This window comes from Sceloporus undulatus, chromosome 7 (assembly GCF_019175285.1).
Source record: "Sceloporus undulatus isolate JIND9_A2432 ecotype Alabama chromosome 7, SceUnd_v1.1, whole genome shotgun sequence".
In the NCBI taxonomy this organism is placed as follows: domain Eukaryota; kingdom Metazoa; phylum Chordata; class Lepidosauria; order Squamata; family Phrynosomatidae; genus Sceloporus; species Sceloporus undulatus.
The window spans coordinates 15,411,415-15,418,549 of NC_056528.1; the positions used below are offsets into that span (position 1 = coordinate 15,411,415).

Sequence of the window (7,135 nt, forward strand, 5' to 3'; positions counted from 1 at the left end):
AAGCTGATAGGCTGCCGCTGGCCTTGATTGACAGGAACCTCTCTTTAATGGTTAAGTGGAGGCGGGTACTGAGGGACCGCCTCTGAAGCTGATAGGCTGCCGCTGGCCTTGATTGACAGGAACCTCTCTTTAATGGTTAAGTGGAGGCGGGTACTGAGGGACCGCCTCTGAAGCTGATAGGCTGCCGCTGGATTTGATTGACAGGATTCTCTCTTTACCGGTTAAGTGGAGGTAGGTGCTATGGGCCCGCCTCGGACGCTGATATGGTAACTCTGGCTTTGATTGACAGGAAACCCTGTAATGCTAGTCATGCGGAAGGCGGGCTGAGGGCCGGACTCGAAAGCTGATAGGGTGTCTTTGGCTTTGATTGACAGAGACCTTCCCTCTCCCGGAAACGCGCTTGGCGACGCTCTAGCGTGCTCTCGTCCACCTCGACGACGCTCTAGCCTTTTTCTCGTCTATCCCCACCTTTTCAAAAAGCGCCCCCTTCCGTGTGGAAGCAGAACAGGCACAAGGAAGCTGTTTTGGGTTGGATTTCTGCCAGTCCAAAACACAAAGGGATCTGTAGTTTGTTGGGGCAGCAGAGAACTACAAATCCCAGGATCCCACTGAGCCTTGGCAGTTCTTAAAGCAGTGTCAAACTGAATCATTCCTGAAATGTAGACACAGCCTTTTGTTGTTGTTGTTGAGGGCCTGCTTCAGGTCATTCCCAACTTAAGGCCGAACCTATCCTGAGGTTTTCTGGCCCAGGTTTGTCTTGGAGAGGTTGCCCATTGCCCTCCTCTGAGGCTGAGAGAGTGTGACTCGCCTCAGGTCACCCACTGGGCTCCCCAGGATTCGAACCCAGATCCAGTGTCACAACTTGATGCCAAGACCCACCATCTTTCGGCGGACTGCAATATACCAAGCCAAAACTAAACCTGCTCACAGCTTGTAACAAATGGCCTTATTAACGCCCATCTCTTTCATAATCCAATCGGGATTTTCTCCGCAACGTCGCCGTCAGATCCAGTTCCAGACCGCTCTTTCCTTTGAAGGACGATGACCTCCAGAAGAGTCCATCCTTTCCCTGGTTGCCATCTTCTTTCCGTGCTTTTGGCCCGGAGTAAAAACTTGGAAGGTTTATTTGCACCTGAAACACACAGAGTATATACTGTACACTTGTCCCTCCGCATTCGCCTTGTGAACCTGGAAAACCCGCAAATAACAGAAACACTGTTTTTACCTGAGAGGACACCTCTCTAGGAATCTCTAGGTCCTCCAGTGCAACTCTATGGTCAGCGTCTGCCAGGCATTGACCATAGAGTTGCGCTGGAGGAGCTTCTACAAATGCCCAGCGCAGTGTTTTCTCTAGGAATCTCTATAGGTCCTTCAGTGCGACTTTTGGTTCAAGTTGACCAAAGAAGTTGTTTTCCTCTTTTTAATTGTTTGATATAGTTGGCAGAGTGGTTCCATAAAGATTTACTTACTTACTTATTCACTTACTTGTTTAAAGTTGACCACAGAGTTGCGCTGGAAGACCTAGAGGTTCCTAGAGAGGACGTAGTAATAAAATCCGTGAATGGTCAAATCCGCAAGAGTCAACGCCGCAAATGTGGAGGGACGAGTGTACAGCTTCTCTTTTGGCGCAACATAATGCCAGTAAGGAGAGCATGCCTGATGCTGTGGTTTGAATACTGGACTATGCCTCTGGAGGCCAGGGTTCGAAACCCAGGTCACCCAGTATGTTTCCATGGCCGAGTGGAGATTCGAACCCTGGTCTCCAGAATCGTAGCCCAGTGCTCCAACCGCTCTATGCCAGGGTCCTGGAAATGCATCATAAGAGCAATTCATTTCTGATTTATGGCAAACCTATCATGGGATTTTCTTGCCAAGATTTATCCAAAGGAGCTTTGCCATTGCCTTCCTATGAGGCTGAGAGAGTGTGACTTGCATATGGTCACTCAGTGGGTTCCAGATACAATCCAGGAATCAAACCCTGGTCTCCAGAGTTGTAGTCGAACACTCAAAACACTACGCCAACATTTGTTGTTGTTGAAATCCAGCATGGCGTAGTGGTTTCAGCATCAGACTATGACTCTGGAGACCAGGGTTCAATTTCCGGCTCAACCACTAAATTCATTGGGTAACCTTGGGCAGGTCACACTCTCTCAGCCTCAGGGGAAGGCAATGGCAAACCTTCTCTTGCCAGCGTGCCAAGAAAACCCCATGATAGCTTTGCCTAGGTTGGCATAAGTCAGGCACAAGTTGAAGGCAAACAACAACAACAGTTTAATTCCTGGGCTGAACTTCAGTTAAATACTTGGCCAGAGTAGAAATAAAACCCTACGCTTCGGGGGAATAATAGCAATCTGTTTACATTTGATGCTCAGGTCTCAGTGATTAAACTGCAAAATAAGCTCCTTTATTCCATCTTTTTTTAGTCCGTGGTCCAAATTCTTATCCCCGGCGCCGCAATGCATGCCGCGGCGCTGCCGCTTGGGCGAGGAAAATTGAAGAGGCCGAAAATCAATCTCTCCTCCTTTCCAGCTCATCCATCAGCTTCGAGAAGTGCCCTTAACAGCAAAGCAAGGGCTGTCAGGACTTGTTTTTCATTGTGAAGGGACCCTCGTGGCTCTCCGATCTGAAAAATTAAAAGAGAAGCTAACGCCACAAAACCAAAAACAACTAATTTGAGTCGGGGAGGGAGGCTGGGTGTATACAGGCGTTCCCTAGAATGCGATTGCATTTCCGTATTGCATTTCTGGAATTAATAGCTCAGATTAACCTGAAATAACCATAGCAACATGCTAATCGTTAGGAACAATAAATAGGCTTCCTACACAGCCACGGGGGGTTCAAGGGCTTTTGGGGGGCTTGGGAGGAGGATTCGAACACTGTGTGCCGAAGTAGAGGCACCTCAGGTAGATGTGGTTGCATCAGAGAAAGCCAGAAGTCTGCAAAACAGAGACTCAGTGCATAGAGTTGGAAGAGACAGGGGCATCCAATCCAACCCTATTCTTCCATGCAGGAACACACCATCAAAGCACTCCTGACTAATGGCAACCCAGCCTCCAAAGAATGAGACTCCACTTTTACACAAGGCAGCGTCTTCCACTGTCAAACAGCTCTTACCATCAGGAGGTTCTTTCTAATGTTGAGGTGGGACCTCTTTCCCTCTAGCTTGAATCCATTGCTCATGCTTACTCCAAACAAGCTTACTCTAACCTCAACATGACATCCCTTCCAGTATTTCAACATGGCTATCATGTCACCTCTTAACCTTCTCTTCCCCAGGCTAAACATACCCAGCTCCCAAAGCTGCTTCTCATCGGACATGGATTCCAGTCCTTTCACCATTTTGGTCACCCTCTTCTTGAGAGGTTGAGGTGGAATTTCTTCCAGTAGCTTGAATTCCTTGCTCCAGGTCCTAGTCTCTGTAGCAGCAGAAAACAAGCTTGCTCTGCTTTAGCATGACATCCCTTCCGATATTTAACCATGGCTGTCATATCGGTGATCACCCCTTATCCCAAGCCTCTCTTCATAGGGCTTGATGGTTTCCAGACCCTCCTCTGGACATGCTCCAGCTTGTCTACATCCAGATGCACCTTACATTGGCCGTTATCACTCCATTTCATGGCAGCACTCTGAATGCACACCTAACTTCTAATATCTGTCATTTGATCTCCAAGTGCTTTTTATATATATATCTATAAGCTTAAAAGCATTTGCAAAAGGGGACTTTGGACCCTCCCTTGCCACTAACAACTGCCTTGCAGACTCTGCGGAAATGTCAAAACATCCCTAGAATAGGTAGGTGGAGAGTTCTTCCAATTTTAGCCAAATCATATTCCCTCCCGCAGGCTTGGAGAACAGCAACAAAGGAGGCCTTCAATGCCCCATGTCCTTCCCTGTAATTTGAACGCTCTTTCAGCTGGAGGTGCCTTTCAAATAAGTAAATCTTTCACCAAAAGCCTTCCCCCACAGACCAGGCATGCAAGGTACATTTCCCCCTTTTCCCGCTGGCTAGCTCTGAGTTACTCAGCTGGAGAGGAAAAAGAAAATTAATCACAGCTTAGTCACCAAGCTCCGAGACGCACTGACTCTGGATGGGAAGGATGAATGGGCATCTAGTACATCTCCAAAAGTAAAAACCCAAGGATATTTTAGTCCACTGTCTGGCCTTGCTTCTTCTGCCTTCTCTTCTTCCTCCTCCAAATCCTTCTCCGAACTTTGATCTGGGAATTTTCCATGCAAAATGAGGATAGGAGCGTGTGTCAATGATCAGTGAAGCCAATGCATGTGGAGATAGCAGCTAAAGCATTGCCTGCTCAGTGTTTTGGGGAAGAGAGCAAAGACTTGAAACATAAATCATGGATTTTCCTCCTGGCCATCACAAGAGTTGAAATGGCCAAGAACTGGGCATCTTAACAACAGACAACTAGAAGCATCAATTGCTGTTGTTGTTGTTGGGCACCTTCAAGTTGTTCCCGACTTATGGCGACCCTATCATGGGGTTTCCTTCCTGGCAAGATTTGTTCAGAGGAGGTTTGCCATGGCCTTCCCCTGAGGTTGAGAGAGTGTGACTTGCCTTCCATTTGAGGGACAGCAATAGAGTGGGGATGGAATCTATAGTAATGTGTTTTCCCAAAGTCTTTGAGCATGGTTTTCTATAGTCCAAGGACTGGATTGCCTCTCCATATTTAACATGTGAAAACCACTTCCCATGGACATATCTTCTTATCTTCATGGATGCATCTTCTCCCACCAAAGATGGCTAAAAAGAGACCCTGCTTCAGTGGGAAAGCGCACCCTTGGCCTGCAGAAGAACCTCCAACTACCATCACATCCACTTTGTGAAAACAAGGTCTCCGCGTTTGATTTCTGCAGAAAGGAGCAAAAAAAGCAGTCTCTTTTTGCACAGAAAGCGGAGCCTTTGAGGGCTGCCTGACATCCGTGGAATTGGGGCTTAGATGTTTCATTTCTCCAGAATGAATCGTAAGCTTATCCCAGTCTCCGCAGTGCAACTCGGAACGAAGGGCTCTCCTCGCACAAGAAATGAAGAGCGAAGCGCCTGTCGGTGGCTCTGTTGGCTCGACTTGCACATGGGAAATCAGTCTTGACAGCGGGGCCCAAAAATAAAATAAAATCTAAATGGATTTTTCCATCCCAGCCTATGGCTTCTTCCCCGTCCTAGAAAGGAAACTACATTGTCCACTCCAATCGCTTCCTCTCCCCTCTTATCAGATTCTGCTTCCTTGTGATCAAATGTGAATTAGCCAGGCCTCCTCTGGAAATGTTTCTACAAAAGACTAATGACATTGAGATTAAAGCGAGCCGGGATCAATTTTGCCGCTTCCGAAACGGCCTGTGCTCAATTTTGACCTAATACGGAGAGTTAAAGGCCTGGTCAGAACTAAATGGTTTGAAAGCGATGGGCTCACAGATCACAGGAAAACATACCAAATAGATTGCATTTGAGGAAATGCTTCTCAATGGAGTGAATTTGGGGGGGACGGAACACAGAGCAAATTGCTTGGAATGAACAGCTCAGAAATGGAAAATCAAAGCAGTTGGTGGCCTCTGGGGAAAGATTTGTGGGATGCTGTTCCTCATAAGGTCCCATAATCCTGGGGAGAAGAACTTGTGGTGTCAAACCCATTCTGCAGAGGACCTAAAGTCCCCTACCTTTGGGTATGGATTTCTTCCTAAAGTTCATAGGTTCAATCCCCAGTTTCTCTAGTCAGGACTGGAAACAATCCTGCCTAAAACAGTGATAAGCCACTGCCAGTTACAGTTGATGATATCAGGCTAGAACGGTGATTCCCAAACTTTAGCTCTCCTGGTATTATGGACTTCAAAGCCCAGCCAACAGTGGGGAATTTTGAGAGCTGAAGACCAAAACATCTGGAGAACCAAAGTTTGAGGACCACTGAGCTAGAAGGTAAACCAATGGTCTGACTCAACAGAAGACAGCTTGTGCCTCTCTTTCTAAAAGGAAGGATGGTGTGATGGGGATGGATAAGTCAATGTTTTCATACTTCATGGTGGCTACCTGGAACCTTCAGGTTCAGAAACAGGATACATCTCTGATGGCCACTTGCTGAAAGGTGAGTAGGACAGGACAAAGTGGAGGAAGACCACCTTCTTCCTGGAAGCATCTTGATGGCTTTGGTAGGACTATACAGTGCTGGAGTAGATGGATCTTTCGCTTGATGCAGCAGGGCCTTTCTGGTGTTCTTAACTGGTGGACAAAGTGGACAGTTGTCACCTGGGGCCACATGTGGCCCTCAAGGCTGGTTTCTGTGGCAAAAGCAATTTGCTCCATCCTCTCCTAATTTGTTTTTCCCCCTCTTGAATAACATGCGCTATTTTGACCACACTCTAATATTGCTTGGCTAAACATGTCCTGATTTTCATCTCCAAAATGCTGGAGGGTGAGGAAAGCTAATGAACACCACTGGGGACCAGACCAGAGCCCTGGAAGAAGCAAGTGAAGAGACGAAACAGCTGGCACAACATCAACCTCATCTGGAAATGCTGAGCTCCAAAAGGAGCCGGAGTCCCCAAACATTCGGCATCATCCTGAATCTCTGGCAGGCATTCTCATCTTCATCTAGGAAAGATGTCACTGGTTTATGTAAACACTCCTCAGCAAAGCCACTTGGGACCTGGCTGGCGTTGGGCTCATTTATTTATACGGCTGTCTTCACATTCTCTTGCAAACAAAATGTTATATTCCATGCACCCTTCTCCCCTTTCTTTGCAAAGGAGCAAATCTAAAAACTTCCTCCTCCTGGGCTAATGATCTCTTGCAAGGAAGTCTCCCACCGAGCTGATCTTTCAGTTTGCCAAGCCTAGGGCTAATGGAGCGGCTGGCAGAGAACATTGCCTGCGCTGCTCTTAATGCCTTGCTCCCAGGGCCATGGAGGTGTTTAAAAGGCCTCCATTTATATTCCGGCAGTGCCAGTCTCCGAACCATCGCTCGCAATCCAAATGAGTTGCAATTAAGCCTTGCACTTGGGGGCTGATGCCATTCCAGCGATCTCAACTCGATAATTTCTCATGGCCCTCGTGATGCTCGAAAGCGATTCTGCACGATGATCGATGGGCCATGCGAGTGGTGATGGGGATAACTGGGCTACCCTCAAATAAC

General features: G+C 47.4%; 1 long non-coding RNA gene across 1 annotated transcript; it reads right to left on the reverse strand.

The window, feature by feature from the left end:
* Positions 1-2,382: 2,382 nt before the first annotated feature.
* LOC121937391 lies at positions 2,383-4,254 on the reverse strand. Its single transcript, XR_006105112.1, has 2 exons — positions 4,052-4,254; positions 2,383-2,623 (listed from the first exon to the last, which is right to left on the reverse strand). It is a non-coding gene; the product is annotated as an uncharacterized LOC121937391 (long non-coding RNA).
* Between the last annotated feature and the right edge of the window lie 2,881 nt (positions 4,255-7,135).